Below are 23,685 nucleotides of genomic sequence, written 5' to 3'. Positions count from 1 at the left end.
AAATCTTAAAACAAAACCAACCAAACAAAAACTCCCTGACACAAGCTCACACTGTCTACCATCTTTGTCCCAGCTCACTCTATTTTATGGAGTTGCCATACCCAAAACGACTTTTAGAAACCTCAGGAGTGTTCAAAAGCATCAAAGAAATACATACATACTACACACACACACACACACACACACACATACACTTAAATTTAGCAAAAAAAAAAGTCACAACAGAATAACTAGCTGGCAAATTTAAATGCTACATTCTCCACCACAAATTAGTTGAAATGTATCATTTTTATTTAAAATGAAACAAAATAAATCAAGTAATGTTTAAAAGTTAATATACAGGGCACTTTGTATTGATTTTAGGCTACTCAGGAAAAAATCAGAATCTCCTTTATAGGGTACACTAAGTACATTATTTCTTTTCTCAAAAATCCCTCAAGTTGCATTACAAATAAATGGAATTTTACTACTATTTTAATAAGGCTAGGATGATTTAAATTGGTAAGCCCAAATCACTTTATTATAGCAAGTACTAAAACAACATTTAATTATCTGTAGTTAATAGCCTGATCTAATGGATTAAGCTATTATGCTCGGGGTTCCCAGAGGTAGATGGAGAACTAAACTGGTAAGTTTCAGGATTAGCAGACAGAATAAGGGCACAGTGTATGGATTGCCTGTGTGTTTGAAATATATGCAGTCCTCAATGTTGTACTCATTTGCAAGTGATAAAGCAAAAACCTAAACAATCACCAAAACTGAAATAAAATCTGAACAAATTCTCTAAAGAATAGTGGATATGCCAGTATTTCAGAAAACAACTAGAAAACATTTGAGAAGTTCAGGGCGTTGTGTGGTGCTGATGCATTTGACTCGAAAAGCTTTAAATTGTTAGGGTGGAGTTGGGCCTATAAAAGGAAGAACACATTTTTTTTTTATTATACAAATGCTGATTTTTATGTTCAATTAGCCCATTTTTGATGTAGTATTCAACAATTCATTAGTTGCGTGTAACACCCAGTGCTCATCACATGTGCCCTCCTTAATACTCATCACCCAATTACCCCATGCCCCCACCCCCTCCCCTCTGAAGCCCTCAGTTTGTTTCCTGGAGTCCAGAGTCTTTCATGGTTTGTCTCCCTTTCTGATTTCTTCCCATTCAGTTTTCCCTCCCTTCCCCTGTGGTCTTCTGTACTATTCCTTATGTTCTACATATGAGTGAAACCATATGATAATTGTCTTTCTCTGACTGACTTATTTCACTTAGCATAATTCCCTCCAGTTCCATCCATGTCAATGCAAATGGTGGGCATTCATCCTTTCTGATGGCTGGAGTAATATTCCATTGTATATATGGGCCACATCTTCTCTATCCATTCATCTGTTGAAGGCATCTCAGCTCCTTCCACAGTTTGGCTATTGTGGACATTGCTGCTATCAACACTGGGGTGCATGTGCCCCTTCTTTACACCCTCTGTATTTTTGGTGTAAATATCCAGTACTGCAATTGCTGGGTCATAGGGTAGCTATATTTTTAACATCTTGAGGAATCTCCATACTGTTTTCCGGAGTGACTGTACCAGCTTGCATTCCCACCAACAGTGTAAGGGGGTTCCCCTTTCCCTACATTCTCACCAACACTTGTTGTTTCCTGTCTTGTTAATTTTTGCCATTCTATCTGGTGAAGGGGGTATCTCATTGTGGTTTTGATTTGTATTTCCCTGATGGCTAGTAATGTTGAACATTTTTTCAGGTGTCTGTTGGCCATTTGTATACCTTCTTTGAAGAAGTGTCTGTTCATGTCTTCTGCCCATTTATTGACTGGATTACTTGTTTTGGGGGTTTTGAGTTTGAGAAGTTCTTTGTAGAAGAGCACATTCCAAGTCCACTCTTAGTTTAGAAATAGAGGAAATAGACATTCTATTTTCTATAACATAGGTTCAACTACAAAATGGAATAATTTAAGATCTTCCTAAATGGGCTCAATAATGCTTACCTATACAATCTTGCCTTATCTAGTCTGCAAATATTTATTTGAAAATAACAAATGGCAACAGCCAAAAATTACATTTAGTCCTTTTCAATCTTGTAGATAAACAGAAATGCTAGAAGTCCAATGCAATGAAGCAGCAGATTCAGTGCGGTAATTCAATGAGAACGTACAACTCTGACTTACCCACACTTGGAAAGTGATTTTAGAGCAACCATTTCTTATCTGGATAATTAAAACTCATTTATTTATTAAGAACAACAGGAGTTCCAAACAGAATATGGGACTTTGTAGAATTGACAATTTCATGTAGAATTTGGGGAAATGAAATCCTTCACTTAGTGACATAGCAATGCTAGGTTTTGTTTTTTCTTTTCATTAATAATATGACTTCTGTTATTATAAAATAAAAACATGCAGGAAAGAAAGTAAAACAGAATGAATATATCTTTTCTCACTAAGGAATGAAGTTGAATATTGCCATTGATAGAAAGAAGTAAACTCTTAAATGAGACCTGTTTGCATTTCTGCTTTTACACTCCAAGAATGAACCTTTTTCTTTTCTTTTTTTTTTTTTTTTAAGATTTTATTTATTTATTTGACAGAGATAGAGACAGCCAGCGAGAGAGAGAACACAAGCCGGGGGAATAGGAGAGGAAGAAGCAGGCTCCCAGTGGAAGAGCCTGATGTGGGACTCAATCCCATAACGCCGGGATCACACCCTGAGCCGAAGGCAGACGCTCAACCGCTGTGCCACCCAGGCGCCCCAAGAATGAACCTTTTTCTAATCTCAGATTGGATTGATCTCTAAACAAAAACAAACAAACAAAAACAAAGTACTGTTAAAAATCAAAGTAGTATTGGGGCACCTGGGTGACTCAGTTGGTTAAGCATCTGCCTTTGGCTCAGGTCATGATCTCAGCATCCTGGGATCGAGCCCCACTAGGGCTCCCTATTCAGTGGGGAGTCTGCTTTTCTCTCTCCCTCTGACCCTCCTCTCACTCATGCTCTTGCTCTCTCAGATAAATAAAACCTTTTAAAAAGTCAAAGTAATATTAAAAACCAGACCGAGGTTGTCTTTACGTAACAAATATACATGTTTTTAGTTGCTAATTGTGTCACTAATGGAAAATTAAAGTGAATTACACAGCAAAGGAAAATTAATCTACACTATATATTTGATTTTATAACAAATAACTTTATAAACGTGGCTAATGTTCCTGACAAGAAAGGAAGGGCATGTGCAGAGAACCTTGAGGAAAAAGTAGGGCAGGCAACCACTTGATCATGCGGCGTGTGTATAGTTCCACCAAGCAGCAGACAAGCTATTATAACTTTATTGTTTCAGGATATAAGCCTATTATACTCCGCAAATGAAGACACTGACATTTTGCTGTACTGGTTGAAATGATTAACAGTTCACAGAGAACAGTACCAACTGTGCCAAATTAAATATATTAAAATCTGAAGGTTTTACATTCGATATGCCCTCCACTGTAAATGCACAGACAGTATGGTTTCAATGGCCTCAGTGGCTCCGTTAATAATGTGGTGGCACATCAGTTTTGGAGATCCAATTTAAGTCTTTGCTATTTTGTAATAAAACATGGCAGGATGCGTTTTTCTAAACCATTAATAAGTATGTCGAGTGTTGGTGAAACAGTTAAGCCAGTTATGTTTAGAAGCCTATTCATATATTCATATGTATGAATATATATTTTCATATTTTATATAGAGAACATATATATTCATGTATATATAGAAGCCTAGCAAACATACATATATATATTTATATAAATAGGTATATAATTAAAATTAAGTGTATTTATATATTTGATCACTCGTGCCCTTGCACACCTGAATAGACTTAGGAAGCAACATTCAGAACACTTAGTTAATATGTTTTTTAATGTATCTTGAGTCCTGATAGCTTTTTTCCAGTCTTATCTCAAAATTCCCCTTTATTTAGCTATACATTTCCCTTTATTTAAAAATATTCACCTCCTTTTATATGAATGCAGATTCCACTGAATCATAAGGTGTTTTACCTGTTTCTACTTCATTCTCCTCATATGTAAACTACTGATATTCATACCAAACCCATGGATTTGTAGTGAGGATTAAGTCAATGTAATATTTGAAAGGATTTATCGCAATGTCTAGGGTATAGGGAGAGTATAGAATTTGTTAAATAATAATATTAATGAAGATAATTAGCTCTATCTCACATTTACATTGCATATTCATCTGGTATTTATATAAAATTACCTGGGAGAATTGGGAGCATTCTCCAGACTATGGAAAATATACACTAGCCTGCCCACCCTGCTTCTGGTGCCCCAGTGATGACACTACGTCATCCTAATGATCTCAATGTTTTCTCTCCAGACTCTGTGTATCTGGGTGTGTATTTCTACTTGTTTTCAAGACTTGTGCTTCATTTTTAAATACAAGAATGCATTTAGCCCAGTGCTTATACATATGTGTGTGTGTGTGTGTGTGTGTGTGTGTGTGTGTGTGTGTGTGTGTATATATATATATATATATATATATATATACCAAAGGTCACATTTGTGTATTTATTCAACATGACAACTTATCTTAATACAACTTCATAGTTGGTATTTTCAGAGTCATGACGTTAACTAGCTTAAAATGTGTTACTCATTAAGGTTAGTACGTAACTTAACAGACTTAGTACAGCAGGTAGACCCAAACCTTCTTGCAACCGCTAATGATGACAAGACAAAAAATAAGAATATGGAAGAGGAGAAAGATTGCAGCTATCCTTTAGAAGGAACTTTGCTGCCACATTTCCAGGCTGGCAACATATCCTATATCATGGATCAGATCATGTCTTCAACTCCCCAAAAAAAAGACCAACTAGTAGCAGCTCAAGCCATGTTTCCTTGATTCTTACATTTTCTATTTATGACTGTTGTAAAGTCCCTGAGAAAATGCAGTTATACAGTAAGAACTGTGTGATCAAACAGGCTAGCTTTCTGTTCTCTAGAAGGGAAGGAGAGGAGAGAAACAATGTAAAAAGATAAAAAGTTAAATCCTGGTATTCAGTCTCTGGGATGTGAGGACAGGCTTGGCAACTTTCATTGAGTTATTTGTAAGTCCTCCTCTGCTTGATATTCTCAATATATGCATCGATATACAGATACAGATATAAATAGATCTACCTACATATCTATGTACAGTTCACCCTGGAACAAAACAGGTTTGAGCTGCACGGGTCCACTTACAAGTGAATTGTAGTCAGTAAATCAGTATGGTGAATGTATTTTTTCTTCCTTATGATTTCCTTAATAATATTTTCTTTTGTCTAGCTTGCTTTATTGTAAGAATGCAGAAATATATGTTGCTTTATAATAAGAATACAAGATTTTTTTTTTATGGTTTATGTTCTCATTAAGGCTTCCAGTCAGCAGTAGGATATCAGCAGTTAAGTTTTTGGGGAGTCAAAAATTTTATATGGATTTTTCAACTGTGTCGGGTTATCAACCCTAACCCCTGAGCTGTTCAAGATTCAACTGTGCATGTATCTTAAGGAATTAACTCTTTCAGGGGTTTTAGTCACATTTTTAAAGAGTGCTTTGTATTTTTAACATGAAACCATGAAGCTAAACGTAACTAAAATGCTAAAAGAGGCATATTATAAAAGTTTGATGTAAGAAAGAATTAAGAAAGAAGGTAAAAAAAAAATATGAATCATGGTTTTGAGCAAGCTGTTGACAAGGGTACTATTCATACAGCAAATAGAGTATTCCTACTGTGTTGGCCACACTCGTAGGTACCATAGATAAGGCAGAAAAAAAAGTCTTGACATCACAAAATTCTCAGTGTGTGAAATATGTAGAAAAACAAATTTCACCCAATTCATAGTACTTTAAATTCTTATTAATTATCATTAATTGCCTAAAAATTAAAATACAGTTGATGGATGTCAAAGAGCTAGATTTGAAAATGAGGCAATTAATATAAAAAGCCAGATTAAGGATGATAACTATTTCTTCAAGTGACTTTGAAACACCTTTCTTAACTATAGGCCATGATTTTAAAAATAATCTGTTCCATGTCAATTTACTGCTATGAAGCATTGAAATGATTATAAACTGAAAACATTCTCTATGTTGGTGAACTTGTAAATATACACATCTCAGCATTTTTAAGTAAACTATAAGCTTGATACTTAATATTTACCTCTCATACATATGTATATAAACAAAGTTATTAATATTTTAACATTTAACATTTAAAAGAGATTATGTTACTTTACTCCAATTTTTATGTGTGGTGTATTTTAACATTGTTTTTTGAAAAACACTATAGAACTGCATTTTCATAGATTTCACTGTGAGAGATAAAAATGACTTCTCTTTCATTCAAAGATGTAAGATGGTGCTGGGTCTTCTATGACCTCTTTAATTTCCAGCCGTAATCATAATCAGTAGCATAAAGAGAAATAAATGAATATATACACACAATTATTTATAAATTTTAACTTCTGCATCAGATTTTTTAATATACTCACAAATACTAATTGTAAATTAAATATTAGTGATTTTATATATACATATCTTTTTTAAACAAATGTGTGAATTTCTCTTTACAAAGGGACTTGAGTCACTAGAAATCTTGCCAAAAGAACCTCCCAGCTCCTTTAGCTTGATGACTCATAAATTCATGTAATCTAAGCAAGAATTATTTACAGAAGGTATTACACTGATATTACACGTTCTTTCCAACAAGGCCAATACCCATGATAGAATCTGACGATCTGAAAGATCAGCCCTGGACAATCCATCCATGAGATCAAGCTTAGTGACCATACGTATCTTAACTATAAGCTAATTTTATTTTAGAACAAACAAAATATGAGAGGTGTATTATATTACCACCTGTAAGAATTTATTGACATAAAAATAATCTTGGGGGAGTAATTAAAATTAGAACAAAATGGAGATGATAAAATTGGTGATTTGAAAGTTAAATTTTAATTGGTAAATTGATAGATTCTATTGCCAAATAATAAACCTGTGCTTTCTGCGTTAGACCTTAATTTCAACCTTGCTTCCCTCACTGAAAATCAGACAGGTACGAATTATTATATCTGCTTAGTTGTTCCAGATATTACCAGGCAAAAACCTGGAGAGTAATCTCTGTTATACCTTTTTGTTCATTAATCCATTATGCTTGAAGCAAAAAATTCGAATACATTTCATTCTACCATTAACAAATCCACCACTTAAACTTTGTACAAAGGAGGCAAGGGAAAAAAAGAAATAAAACAACATTTTGACAGTCTTTAAAATTTTTATCAAAACTATCAGATTTATTTTGAGTAATTTAACATCATTTTAAAAATATTTTACAGTTTAGAAAATCTTTCATGGGATACTACGAATACTTCTAAATACATCTCAAAACCAGATGAAATAAAATTTGAAAATACTCTCTGGGAAAACTATAGTAATTCTTTTCCTACAGTGGAAGAAGTCACTTCACCTGACATTCAGGTCCGTGGTGGAAGTGGACCCTGAGGCTCCCACAAGAACCAGGTCTCTCGAAGGAAGCCCAACTGCTCTTAGGTGGATAGGACTTCCCCATCCTTAAGTGAAGCAAGAGACAGATTCTCTCTATAAGAAACTGTCTCCAGATTAAATCCCTGATTTGTGCAAATTAATAACAAGCAGGTTTTGTCCAGCAAAGCAATTATTCAAGACTGAAGGAGAAATAAATGCACTTTCAGGCAAGCTAAACTGATTTCTTACCACCACACACACTCAATTTTATTGAAGGAACCTATAAAGACATAACTTCAGAGAGAAGAAAATAGGATTCTGAGACGCAAGAGAGAAAGGTTAACAAGAAACTGGTGAACACATAGGACAATCTAAAATATTTTTCTATCACAATTACAAGCATTACGCTACACAGAATCAAGACAAAGATACAACTAAAACACAAGTTCACAATAGCCTAAATCTAAGCATTGGTCTTGAGTCCTTCGTGCAAAATAGGCTGAATTAAAATAAATTTAAATAAAAAAAATAGTCATGATATATACATGCAAAAAAGTTAAAATGCCTATTTTAGAACAAAAAGAAACACAACTGTCCATCAACACACTAAAATTTCAGACGTATTTTCTTCATTTCAAATTTTCAAGAGTAAACTAGACAGAATAGACTTTTCTTTTCATCCAATTGTTGCAGTTCACCAGTCTTGCTTACCACCCTTTCAGCGACCCTCACACTATTCCTACAGAATCTGAGGAGAGAGTTTCTTATGATGCCCTTTTCTACCTTTATGAATTACTTTTCTCTGCAGAGAAGATCATAGGTCTTACAAACACAATGTCTCATTCCAGCTAGTGCAGACCCTGCAGTGAAGTATCAGTTTTATCTTCCAGATCATCAGGATAAATATGAATAGAAGCAGCTGTGTATTGTCTGAGCGATATTGCTAGCTAGCTTTGCATTGCCAACATAATTCTGTCCAAAATAGCTTTCTGGGGTTTCTTTGTCTTATCACCACTTACTGCATATTCCACACCAAACCTGGAAATGGCACAATTAAAAATCACTTAACCATGAAAAGCACTCTCTATATATATATTTACATGTGTAAAATAGTATTAGAAATTACAAAACAATCCCTCCTTTGTTTCATCTGTAGCATAAGTTTAAAAACATGGATTTTTGCCCTCCCCATTGTTTTATTTGAAGTATCACGTTGTAATCATTTGGACAAAAACATAATCTACGATGTAAATACGTTTCTGTCAATGACATGTGCACATTTTTTAATTACCAATAAGACTCCTAAGTAAAATGGTATTCACATGGTTTTATTTATCATTTTTCCAAATATTATGAAGGTTTGGGACATGAGCAAACTATGATTTAAATTCCCCTGGTAATCGCAATTGGTAACTTAGAGAAGTTTTAACTCAGTTACAATCAACAAAAACAATATAGGTCAACCAAATAAATGCTGAGCCTCCAAAGGTATAGATTTTCCAAGCAGCTAGGAAAATCAGTAACTTAGAATGAAGATTGAGAAATTTTCCCTTGGAGAGAATCGCTGGTGTGCTAGGAGCCCAATCACCCCCTGACAAATCTGCACAACTCAGAAAGTGCTAGCTGTCCCTGAAGCCCAGGAGAGAAGGGACCCAAAGGGCCATTCTCCATGTGCTCTGTGTTGCATGGAGACCGGAAGGTGAGCAGACGGACTCGTATACAGCTTTCTTCCCACTCAGGAAGTTAAAAGGCAAAAAAGCTGTACGGCTAAAATTCTATGGCTGTGAAATTAGCCTAGAACTTGTCAAGGTAAATAATAGATGAGTGTTTCCTATAGACCAGATATTTTGTCATGTAGGAAGAGAAAGAGTCAATCTGGAGACAACATGACTTCTGTTTAAGAGTGTTATCGGTGTACATAGTGAGAATCAAGCAAAAAGTCTTTCTGCGGGGGCGTGGGGTGGGAGCTCCGAAAAAAACCAGAATCTTACAGGGAGTAATACTCAGGGGACGGGTACCGTAGCCCACATCAGAGCAGAGACTCAAGCAGAAGATCCCCCAAAACGCCATGAGAAGTTTGACTAGAGTACTAACTAGTGAAAATCAGCCAGGACAATCTGCCAGCAGTCACCTTGGAACAGCACCAGTCGAGGAAAAACTTTGAAACTCCACCCCTTCACTACTCCCCCTCTGTTTTCCACCTTAGGAGAGGCTTTAGGACAATGTATATGGAGCCAATCCTGTATGTTACAATGGAGATGTCAATCAAATTCATAGTTATGATAATTATCAAGGACTGGGCATTTTAACCGTCAATATCATATTCCATTTTGTGATTTAAAGTTACCACAGGACACCCCAAGAGTAAAAAGAAGAATCATGGAACCCACCGAAATTTTTATTGAGTGGCAAAAGAATATTGCCCCTCATTTAACAATGTTAAAGGGATAGTAGGGACAAATAATATGCAAGTATATTAAAAGAGTCTTACAAGTCATGTCTGATCAACATTTGGATGCCATTAGCATAAATGAATCATCTTTTCTTCAATTCAAAGAAGGATAGGATGCATTTCAAACATTAGATCAACTTAGCCTATAAAGACAGAAAGTGAAATGGGAAGGGAAATACATAGTTTTCTGTTTCTTTTCTTTTTTTCCTTTTCTTTTCTTTTTTTTTTTTTTTTTTTAATGGTGCCCTCTCAGTATCACCATCTGGCATTTTTCCTGTGACAATTACTGGAGAAACAAGCGGCTCTTATCCCAGCAGTCAATGAAACACACAATAGATATTTAGAAGAAAGAGAATCGCCAATCACATGCAACACAGATGTCAGAAATGTAAAAGGGTTGGATGTAGCTTTCTTTTTTCTCAAAGTTTCACAAGGCAAAAACATATTTTGATCACCACCTACTTTTTAGTACAGTGGTTACTCTAAAGCGGGTCTCTGTGCCTTGCTGCTATTGACATTTAGGGCCAGATAATACTTTGTTGTGTGGGGCTTTGTGCATTATAGGATGTTTACCAGCATCTCTGGCCTTTACCCAGTAAATTCTGGCACCTCTACCCAGTTGCAGCAATTGAAAATATCTCTGGACATTGTCAAATATCCCCCAGGCAGTGAAAGTGTCCCTCTCCCCCACCATGAGAACCACTGGTGTATAAGTCAGCCTGCATACAAAAATGGTGGTTTGTAATGTATTTCTAACATATTTTATTATCATTTAGCTTTTCAAAAAAATTCATAGTATTCCAACACAAAATGCTATCTCTTCATAAATCCCAACTAGTAAGAACTGATATATTAGAACAGTGTTGAAAATCAGAGCTTTTGTTCCCCTAAAGCTACCAGGACTCTTCAAAGACAGAAGTCTTTTCTGCTACTATTAAAATGTGTCATGCAATGTGGAAAACACAGAATTATTTTTGTAAACTCATAGTTCATTGAAAATTTAATAAAGCTTTATCTCAACTCTAAGAATCTAATGTCACCCCAAGAGCAGGAAAGTGGTGCTAATCCCAGCACGAAAGTCACCATAAAGGACACAGTCCTCCTGCTGCACTGTACTGGATTTCTTTTACATGCAGCTATCCAAAAATAATCTCCTATGGTAATTTGTTATTTTATTGCTTTATAAAAAATGTTTTCATTTACTAAATACTGAAGATCCCAGTCATGGAATAAAGAGGAAATGTCTTGCATATATTTTGATTCAAACTGAATTTCCATTACTTTTCAATGATATTCAGATGTTACATATTTTGTGATGTGTTAAATATCATTAAACTTTTTTTTTTTTTTTACTCTTTAATTTAGCATGAGAGGAGATAGTCCAAGAGGGCAGCATAGGAAAACCACGAACTCACTTCTTTCTATGGAAATATCACATCTATAGTTATAAAAGGAGTAATTCCCCCTGAAAAAGAACAGAACACTAAATAAATAGCTTCTTCCACAATAAGGGATAAAAGAAGCCACACTGAGAGTGGCAGAAGAGGCAGCGACACGGTCTCACCAAAACTCTCACCCCTAGTGCTGTGACCTACAACAGGGAGGGTATCACGGGTCTGGAGCCTCTCCCTGAGAAGTGAGGGGTTTGTGCCCACATCAGGCTCTCCAACCCTTGGGACATACACCAGAGAGACAAGGCCCTAAAAATGTCTGGCTTCGGAAAACAATGAGGTTGATAGCCAAGGGATCTGGGGTCTGTGGAGATCGGAGATCCTCCTTTTGAGAAGCTCACGCACAGATGCAGTCCTCCTGGGACACAGCCCACCGACAGTGAAATACAGTAAATTACTGGATTAAATACTTACAAAACTAGTATAAAGACTAAAGACAAAAGTGGTAAAAGTGCCTATAACTACAATTGTTGGTTAAAGGAGACACAAAATAAGAATACTATAACATGAGAAACATAAAACAGGGGGAAAATGCAAAGATTTTTAAAATGTTTCCAAATTTATGTTTCTATCAACTTAAAATTGACATTATATACATATATGTATATACATACACGCGCACAGTGTATATAACCCTTACCCCTGCACACCGACACTCATCCATGGTGTGGAAGCAGATGATCCTCCTGAGGCAGCATCAGAAGGTCAGCAGTAGCCAACACTTCATCACAATCCCTGTGTCTCTCGCCTCCCTTCATCTTATCATATAGACATTTTATCATCTCATCACAAGAAGCATATAGTACAATAAGATACTGAGAGAAACAGACAACATTAACATAACTTTAATTGTAGTATATGGTTATAATAGTTCTATTTTATTATGATTTATTGTTAATCTTTTACTGTGCCTAAGTTATAAATTAAAATTTATCATAGGTATGTATGTAAAAGAAAAAACATATAGGTTTCAGGCATCCACTGGGGGTCTTGGACTAGATCCCCCACAGATGGAGAGGGACTACTGTCCAGTCTATTGTATGGGAAACTCATGGTAATTACAAGGCAAAAAACCTATAGAACATACACAAAAGATAATGAGAAAGGAATCTAAATATAACACTAAAGAAACCACAAGGGAAGAGAGCAAGGGAAGAAGGAAAAAAGAAGAACTACAGAAACAGCCAGAAAGCAATTGACAAAGTGGCAGTAAGTAGATACCTATCAATAATTTCTTTACACATAAATGAACTAAATTCTCCAAAAGACATAGAGTGGCTAAATGGTACAAAGTCAAGATTCATCTTTATATTGCCTCTAAGAGACTCACCTTAGATATAAGGGCACATACAGACTCAAAGGGAGAGGATGGAAAAAGATATTCCATGCAAATAGAAACAAAAAGAAAGGTGGTATAGCTATATAATACCTGACAAAATAGACTTTAAAACAAAGACTATAACAAAAGACCAAAAAAAAAGCATTACATAATATAAAGGGGTCTGTCCAATAAGAGGATATAACATTTGTAATTATTATGCACCCAACAAAGGAGCACCTAAATATATAAACCAAAAATTAATAGACCTAATGGGAAAAATTGACAACAATACAATAATACCAGGGACTTTAATACCCTACTTACATCGATGAACAGATCATCCAGACAGAAAATCAATAAGGAAACACTGGCCTTGAATGACACATTAAATCAGATGGTCTTTAAGATTTATTTATTTGACAGAGACAGAGAGAGAACAAGCAGGTGGAGAAGCAGGCAGATGAAAAGGGAGAGGCAGGCTCCCCACTGATCAGGGAGCCCTATGCAGGACTCGATCCCAAGACCCTGCGATCATGACCTGAGCCAAAGGCAGACATTTAACCAACTGAGCCACCCAAGTGACCCAGATGGTCTTAACAGATATACACAGAATATCCCATCCAAAAACAGAACACGTATTTATCTCAAAGCACATGAAACATTCTCCAGGACAGATCAGATGTTAGGTCAAAAAAACAGTCTCAATAAATTCAAGAAGTCTGAAATCCTATTAAGCATGTTGTCCAACTACAATAGTATGCAACTAGAAATCAACCGGAAGAAAAAAAATGGAAAAATAACAAATAGCGGAGATTAAGCAACGTGGTACTTAACAACCAATGGGTCAACAAAGAAATAAAAGGATAAATGAAAAAATACCCTGAAACAGAATGAAACATGAGAGACTATGGACTATGAGAAACAAACTGAGGACCTCAGAGGGGAGGAGGGTGGGGGAATGGGATAGACCGGTGATGGGTAGTAAGGAGGGCACGTATTGCATGGTGCACTGGGTGTTATACACAACTAATGAATCATCGAGCCTTACATCGGAAACCGGGGATGTACTGTATGGTGAATAACATAATATAATAAAAAATCATTAAAAAAGAAAAAATACCCTGAAACAAATCAAAATGGAAATACAATGATCCAATCTACGGGACACATCAAAAGCAATTCCGAGAAGGAGTTCACAGCAGTACAGGCCTTTCTCAAAAAACAAGGACAACCTCAAATAAACAATCTAATCAAAAAAAGAAGAATGAAGCCCAAAGTTAATAGAAGGAAGGAAATAATAAAGATTAGAGCAGAAATAAATGAAATAGAGAATAAGAGTATACTTAAAATGATCAATAAAACTACGAGTTTCTTGAAAAGATAAGCAAAATTGACCAACCTTTGGTTAACTTCGAGAAAAAAGAAAGCTCAAATACATAGAGAAATGAAATAGGAGAGATTACAACTGATGCCACAGATACAGAGGACCAAAGAGAGTTCTATGAACAATTACATGCCAACAAATTGGACAACAAAGAAGAAATGGGTAAATTCATAGAAACATGTAATTTTCAAGATGGAATCATGAAGAAAGACAAAATCTGAATGGACTGAATACTAGAAAGGAGATTGAATCTCTATTTAAAACCCTCCCAATAAACAAAATTCATGACCAGATGGCTTCACTGGTGAATTTTACCAAAGAAAGATGATTCAATACCTATCCTTTTCAAACTCTTCCAAAACATTAAAGAGAAGGGAATATTTCCAAGCTTATTTTATGAGGCCAGCATTACCCCAATACCAAAACCAGACATGGACAACAATAACAGAAAAGAAAATTACAATAGTCCCGATATACAGATGAAAACATTCTCAACAAAACATGAGCAAACCAATATAGAAAACTTGAGTGATTCTACCAAAAAACCATTAGAACTAATAAATAAATTTAGTAACACTGCAGGATACAAAATCATTATAAAGAAATCTGTTTCGGGGGGCCTGGGTGGCTGGCTCAGTTGATTAAGAGACTGCTTTCCGCTCAGATCATGATCCTGGAGTACTGGGATCAAGTCCAGCATCAGGCTCCCTGCTCAGCAGGGAGTCTGCTTCTCCCTTTGACCCTCCCCCCTCTACTGCACACTCTCTCTCTCATTCTCTTTGTCAAATAAATAAATACAATCTTAAAAAAAGAAATCTGTTGCATTTCTCTACAAAAATGAGCTATCAATACAAGAAATCAAGAAAACCATCCCACTTATAATTTCATTAAAAAGAGTAGAATACCTAGGAATGAATTTAAACAAGGAGATGAAAGATCTGTGCTCTGAAAATTATAATACATGGGTGAGATAAAATGAAGACAACACAAACAAATAGAAAGATTTCTGAGCTCATAGGTTGGAATAATTAATATTGTTAAAATGTCCACACTACCCAAAGAAATTGATAGATTCAATGAAATCCCTATCAAATTTCCAATAGCATCATTCACAGAACTAGAAAAACAATTCCAAAATCTGTAAGGAGCCACAGAAGACACTGAATAGCCAAAGAAATCTTGAGAAAGAAAAACAAAACTGAAGGTATCATAGTCCCCGATTTCAAGCTATATTACAAAAATATAATAAGAATAGTATGGTATTGGCATAAAAAAAAAACCAAAAAAACAAAAAACAAACAAAAAAACGGATACATAGATCAATGGAGTAGAACAAAGAGCCAGAACTAAACCTACACTCATTTGGCTGATGAGCTGATGATAAAGACACAAGAACATACAATGGGGAAAGGACAGTCTTCAATAAATGGTGTTGAGAAAACTGGACAGCGAAACACAAAAGAAACAAACTTGACCACTATCTTACACCAAACACAAAAATTGACTCAAAATGCATTAAAGACTTGAATGTAAGAGCTGAAACCATGAACCTCCTAGAAGAAAACATAGGTATGTAATCTATTTGACATCTGTCTTGGCAGTGAATTTTTGTATCTGACTCCAAAAACAAAGGCAACAAAACCGGAAATGAACAAGTGGACTACACGAAACTAAAAAGATTTTGCATAAAGGGAACCTACTGAATATAATAAAATATTTACAAATTATGTATCTGGCAAGGGGTTAATATCCAAAATATATGAAAAGTTCAACTCAATAGGAAAAACAAACAAAACAAAAAATACAAAAAAAACCCTACTGAAACATGGCCAGAGGGTTAGACATTTTTCCAAAGACAACACGCACACAGCCAAGAGATACGTGAAGAGATGCTCAACATCATTCATTATTAGAGAAACACAAATTAAAAACACAAGGAAATATCACCCCACATCTGTTAAAATGGCGATTTAAGAAAGGGGAAAGAATAAGTGTTGGTGAGGATATGGAAAAAAGGGAACACTCATACACTGCTGGTGGGAATGTAAATTGGTACAGCCACTGTGGGTAAGAGTTCAAAGATTCCTCAGAAAATTAGAAATAGAACTGCTACGTGGTGCAGCTATTCACTCTGGGTATTTATCCAAAGAAAATGAAAACACTAATTCAAAAAGATATATGCACCCGTATGTTCATTGCAGCATTATTTCAAATAGCCAAGATATGGAAACAATGTGTATCCACTGATAGATGAATGGATAAAGAAGACATAGTATACATACACACACACACACACACACACACACACACACACACACAAAGAAATACAGCTCAGCCATAAAACAGAATGATATCTTACCATTTGAGACAACATGGATGGACCTGGGGGGTACTATGCTAAGTGAAATAAGCGAGATACAGACAGACATATACCATACGATTTCACTCAAATACAGAATGTGAAAAACAAAACAAAGGAATAAACAAAACAAAATTCCTATTTCTTTTATCGCTCTGTCTTACAGTTTTTAGAATACAGATCTTTCACCTCTTTGGTTAAATTTATTCCTAGGTATTTTATTCTCTTTGATGCAATTGTAAGTGGGATTTTCTTTTTTGTTCTGCTATTTCATTATTAGTGTAAAAAAATGAAATCTGAAACAACTTAATATGTCAACTATACTTCAATTAAACATTTAAAAATAAGAAAATAATACCTCATAGATACAGAGAACAGATTGGTGGTTATCAGAGGGGAAGGTGATTAGAGAGTATGTAAAAAGGGTGAGGGGGTCGATTTTATGGTGACAGATGATAACTGTACTTATTGTGGTAATCCCTATGTAATGTATATTGATATTGAATTATTATGTTGTACACCTGAAACCAGTAGAATGTTCAAACAATTCTACCTCAATTAAAAAAAAAAAAAAAACTTAGCATGTAGATTTTCTTGACTCATTTGAAATGGAAACGGAATTGTCAGGGTCCCTCCCAATTAGGCATCTCTTCTTGAAGACATTTTTGGTTTTATTATCACAGTTATGATAACTCCATAAATTAGAATGGAAACAGTTAAGAAAAAGAAATAAAAATGTTCTTATCTAATATCATTATAATGCCAACTCATTATTTGAGAAAGACAGCCACTATTACATTTTGATAGGTTATTTTTAATAGAAGAGAAATATCTCAAAATATTTAACGAGAAATACTTTAAAGAATCCTGTTTTATCAGACAAATTGATTATTTTACTCTAGAGAAGAACTTACAGTCAAACTTCCTTTATTTTAAATATATAGTTTCTTTCTCAAACTCTCTTTTCTCAAAGGATACCAAATTAAATCACATCAGGTCAGCAAGTAATCATGGCATAGTGACTATACTGTATACCTCTCCATCCTTAGTTCCTAACACGAATGCGAATAAGAGCTTGAAGTCACGTGTGTTTTTATATTATATTATATATGTATTTTATATTATATTAAAAATATTAAATATTAATTAAATACAATTATTTATATATATTATTTTTATATATTAATATATAAGTTAAATATAAATATATTAAGAATATATATATTATATTACATATATTATATAATATATGTATATTTATATGTGCATAGAATAGTTTTCTCTGAATGAGACAAATCACAATGGTATACAAACAAAAAGCAATCTATGTGGTGACATCTTAATGGCTTTTAAAAATTTGATCTGCAGCATTCCATGAACAGTTAAGTGACTACCACAAAGTGATCACGTATAAAGCCATATAAAATTTCAGAATGCATCAACTCTCAGTCTCTGCTTCTCTAGGTTACAACACTCAGACCCTTTGAGCTGAAATGACACAAACAAGGTCCTCCTGAGTCAGTGGTTTTGCCAGGACTAGAAATAATTCAGGACCACTGCCTCCTCTAAGGGATTTTCCCATTCTCTCACCATGTGCTGCATATAATGTGCTGAATGGAGAGAAAAAAAATGCTGTGCTCCTTCACCAAAAGAAATCTTTAAAAATAAGCATTAAAATAGGTACTGAAGTTCAGGAGTCAATTTGGGGGCATTAAAACATTCAAAAATTTATTTCTATGTAATAATGTCTCTCTATACGCTCACGATATCCTATTTTCTGAACTCCTAGTAGCTACTCCAGTTGCTACGAACCTACTTTAAAAGCAAAGGAATGATCAAAAAATATACAGTAACTAAAAATAAACCAAATGTTTAGATTTTTTAGTTCTGTGACATATGTCAATGCACAGCGGATCACTGTGCAAATTAATGGAGGAGTCACTTAGACAGTAGTATAGCTAATACAGTGGTAAAGTATGAAATAAAAAATAGTTCTGTGTGAAACATTGCCATGACAATGCAACAAAGGGACAATAGAATAAGCTAGACTCACTCTCATTAAGCTCATATGAAATTGTGTCACCAGACAAAGGCATTGTTACAGATAAAAATTCAGGCTTAAATTAGACAATCACCATTCACCTCGGTGACAAGGCTTAAAGCTTATTTAATAAATTTCCAATGAAATATTTATGAACGGATACAAATTCTAATTAACCAAGAGTCATTTTACAAAGGGAAACTAATAACAAGCCTTCTAACCCACACTCTTCCCATTCAGTACTAAAAAGAAATAATCATACAGAGCCCATTTTTATTTGGGGGAAATACAATAAATATATGTTTAGTAATACCATAACTGACATAATCTAATGAGGAAAATGAACCATGGCCTTTGTTTTTAATCAAAGTAATTCGTGTCATTATTCTAGGCTTACTAGTACTACATTCAACAACTTAGTTTCCATCTTTAAAACAAGCTGTATCAGAAACCAGATGGTTTGAGAGACTAGAAATGCAACTGGGAAAATATTACGTAGCTTTCACTATAATATACCTGGTTAACTATGGCAAGCTAATTACAGTGCATATTAATGTGGAATGAACGAGACTATATGGAATTTTTTTATAGCTATGGGGAAAAATTTATGTTTTGTTTTATTCCCGGTAAAAGTTGTTTTCATACTGGCGTAAAACTGAACAGTTTGTAAATAGAACGAGAGGAGAATCAACACCGCAGCTTCCTTAATCAGCAAGAGTACATCTCTCTCCCCAGCATGACTTCCAGAGGCGCAAGGAAATGAGAGCATCCCAGATTTTTTGTCTGGTAAGGTGTCAGTGAGTGTGAGTGTCACTACTGGGCAAGATGTAACAGGATCCCATACTGGTTTTCTCCAGTGTTACCCCCACTGTCCAACAGAAGTCATTCATGCATCTCTTGCCCAGGAATCTCTGGACGCTTCAATTTACTGCTTCGTCCTCTCCGTAGCCAGGGAAACTGAAGAAAACAATTAAATTGAAAGAAAGTGTAGAACACATGAGTGGTAATCAGTACTTAGGACTGCCAGGTTAGACTTCTCGGAAGAGGTGATGTTTTGATAGAAATCTGAAAGAAGGCAAGAAGAGAGTCGCTGGAATATCTGGAGGAGAAACAGTCTCAACAAAAAGAACAAGTTCAAGGGCCCCGCAGCCTTTTATTTGGTCTCATTAAGGAATAGCTATGAGCCCAGTTGTGTGTGTAGTGGAATGAGCAAGTGAAACAGAGGTAGAAGAAATCAGAGCAGTAGCAGGAATTGGAACAGGGAAAACTGCGTCAGCACATCACAGGGAGTCACCTAGGCCACTGTGAAGAATTTGGAATGTATTCTTCATGTCAGGGGAAGACACCGGAAGATATGAAGGAGAGGAACAGCGTTATATGACTCTTCCATAAAGGAATCTATAGGTTCTAGGTGGAAATATATAATACGGCATGCTAGTGTGAATCAGATCTGTCAGGGGGTTGCAACAGACCTTGCGAGAGATCATGGTGGCTTGGGCTACTGGTAGACATGATAAGACCTGGTAAGAATCTGGCTATATGCTGAAGACACAGACCAGAAGATTTATTACTGGGGGTTGGACAGTTTGAAAAATTTGTGTAAATCACTCCTCTAGTAAGTTTCAGAGCTGAAACTGGCCTATTTATCTCAGTCCTCGAGTACATGTTCTTCCCACTACTCCATGGTTTCCAACCAAAGATGGTCACTGTAACGCACAGAGATATCTACCAAACACCGGCTTCTAAGCTATGCTCCAGTCCTACAAGCAGACTACCTGGGAAAGATCAGGGAATCACGGCTTTGTGTGTTTAACCAGGTTTGCAAACCACCTCACTTACCACGCAGTGATGAGTACGATGGATGCGTGTTCAAGATATGGCCTTACCACCACAGAACAATGACCGTGCTTAGAGAATGTGGAGCAAATACTTAGGTCAGCGAGTGTTTCACAAAAGAAATAGGTAAGCAGAGCCTCGAAGCACGAACTGTAGTTGCTGAATGAAGAATGGATCCCAAGGAGTAGACTTCATACAGGAATCCCAGAAGGAACAAAAAATTAAACCCTAAACAGGCCATTCTCTCCCTGAGCCTGGAACAAATTAGACAAGAATTAATGTCAGTAAAATCACGCTTCCTACAGAGATGGGTATCAAAGCGAGTTGAAATCCTCTGGCCTCAATCACCTCTGTTAAGTAGAAGGTGAGATTAGCTGTGGAGGGGGTAGATTATGATGGATATTGGGGCAAGAAGCCTGAGGAGAACAAAGCAGGGTTTCAATCAGGGCGGGACAGACTGAAAAGAATGACTAAGAAAAGAAAGCACCCAGGTGAAGTTTCAGAGAACACAGTAAAATATACAACCTAAAGAATACGTGATACGCTATCCGGCCAGCTGTGTGATTCTGTTGCACTGAGCAGCTTGGCGTAGGAAGGAAGACACAGTCCCGAGGACTGATCCAAGTCTGAGGATTTGTGGAGTTCGGAGGTGAAACTACAATTAAGAACAAATATTTGGGAGCTGAAGCAATTTATTTAACTTTGTGAGTCCCAACCTCCTCATCGGCCCAATTGAGATAGATATTGGCTCATTATGCTGTGAGGATTAAATCGGATAAAACAAATGGATTACTGTCTGATAAATGGTAGATGGTCTAGAACTGATGACTATTGTTGTTAGAGCTGTTGCTGGGAGTGTGCTCTAAGTGGAATAAAGACAAAGGATCAGAATTCAGAGGGTAGACTTCTGGAATGTTCCTAGGCAGAAACCTTGAATATCAGGAGTAAGGGCAGGAGGCCCCCATTCATAAATGTGGGAAACTGACAGGAAGAAACTCAACGGTTTTTATATCTTTCCAAGCTGTGGAGACCATTGTGCTCGTAATCCTGCCACCCACAGAGTGTTTGCCATAACTTCTGGCTCTCGGTCACCCACAATCTCCTTTGATTTACTCGTTTTGAGTGCAGCAATCTACCTAAATCCTTTTGGTTTTAAGTCACAAGGGTGAAAGAGAAGACAGGGAGGGTTACTGAAAGCATGCTGTTTGTTTGTCACGACACAGGGTCAGTTTGCTTCTCCCCACCGCCTGTTCAGTCCTGTACGCATTTCCAATATGCTCCTCGCTCCCCGCTCCACTGAAGCTGCTCCAACCAAGTCATGAGTGACTCTACGTAGCCAAATCCAACTGATGGTTTATAGTAACCACTTTCCTTGACCCTTCAACACTGATCCAGTCAATCACTGCTTCTGGAAACCCTCCCCACCCGGTCCCTGCAATACCATATTCTTCAGGTTTTCTGCCGACCACGCATAATGCTCTGTCAGATTCAAACATTGTTAAGTTCAACAAACACTAAATGGATATATGTCAAATCATTCCTCTCCTCGAACTCCTTAAATGCTTGTAAGAAACATGATCTCTTCCTGCATATACGGCTGCTTCCATCCCTCAGGATAGAGGGAATGTGCCAAACCTACTTTTTCTCCTCTTGTAGCTGACCTCAACATTTTAACATTTTCCAAAGTACGTGTGGCACCCTTCTTCCCATCGACTTTCTCCTTAGGGAGGAGGTGATCCTCACACAAAGATCACTTAACACCACTTATGGACGAGTAATTTCTAAATGCATGTGTCCAAACTGCCTGCTTTGAACTGTAGGATCACCGATCCAAATGATATTCCCTGTCTTGGAGCTGCCTTAAATTTAGTCTGTTAAAACAAACAAAAAACCAGTGACTTTTTATGTTAAGGCTGTATTTTCCAATTTACTACAACGTATGCTTCAAGCTAGCTCTTTTTTTCTATAGATTATATTTACATTATACATCTATAAATTATAAATTACATAATTTTCATTAAGTACCCAGAATATAATACCTTTAAGTCACAGACACATCATTTGATTTAAACCTTTAAATAGTTTCCCATTGTTCAGCACAGAATATCCAAAGTCCACACCCAAACTTAGATATTCTCCCCATCTGGCCTGGGCTGCCTTCCCTCCTGAGCCTTTCTTACAGCTGTGACATTATAACCAGGCTGACTTCCTCCACATAGCCGAAGACAAGCATCTTTCCCCTTTCTAGGGAGAGCCCATGCTATTTGCCCCCTTGCCTAGAACCCAATTCTCTATTCTCCTGACATAACTTGTTTCTTCTCATGATTCAAGTCATATATTAAATGTCACCTCTTCAGAAAAAACACCTTGTTAATATTAATCTCAATTATCCTCCACCTCTTAACCTTATTGTTTCCTATGTAGTACTTAGCAAAATTGTAATTATCTAGAATTCAGTTGTATTGTTTGTTATTCCCCACACAAACTAATACCTTGAAAGAGCCAGGAGCCAGGCAGCACAGGTGCAATGCTCCCCCCTCATTATCCAGCACATAATTCATACCTAGCACATGGTAGGCAAACCAAAGTATTTTGAATTAATGAATACACGACATATCAGCACTCTTTCTAATCATGTGAAACAGATGTTTTTATGTGCAACTAAACTTGGATTAGTAAACAGAACAAACAGCTCGCCCCCACAAAATTTTTTTTTGCGAAGTCCTTAAACAATATGTCACTTTGGTTTTATATTTTACATCATCTTTAACGCAGATTTTTCATCTCATGATCCAGAGATATGTGTTTTTTTGGGGGGAGGGGAAATGTCCAAGATCTGTAGAATTTTTTATCACAATAATATTTATACTAACTTTATTTTAGGAGGATAAAGTTTTTCAGTGTAATAGCCAAATCAAAGGGGACAAAACATATTAAATAGTATACATTTACAGTTTAGCAGTAAACTAATTTTTGAATCTTCAAGCAAATCCAGAATAGGCTTAGGTTGGTTTTATAGAAACAGTGTATTTCCACAAGTTTTCATGATCACAGTCAGCTTTTTTTTCTAAATGCTAGAAAAAAAATGCAACAGAGTTTGCTTATAATCCACCCTGCCATTGGTGTTTATCAGTAATAAAGTTATTTTCTCAATATTTAAAAGTCATTTTGTTACTAATGTGGCACTTTTGGATCAGGCAAGGATACTTTCCTAAAAATGCTTATACCTTACAAACTAACATGAAATACACTATTATTTTGCTTCACATTTCTCTTTTTGTTACTGGGAATGTTTTAGTGTATTTTAATAGTTTCATTAA

This window comes from Ursus arctos, unplaced genomic scaffold (genome assembly GCF_023065955.2).
Source record: "Ursus arctos isolate Adak ecotype North America unplaced genomic scaffold, UrsArc2.0 scaffold_27, whole genome shotgun sequence".
Classification (NCBI taxonomy): domain Eukaryota; kingdom Metazoa; phylum Chordata; class Mammalia; order Carnivora; family Ursidae; genus Ursus; species Ursus arctos.
The sequence above is the reverse complement of the archived record's forward strand: the minus strand, read 5'-3'. Positions refer to the sequence as shown.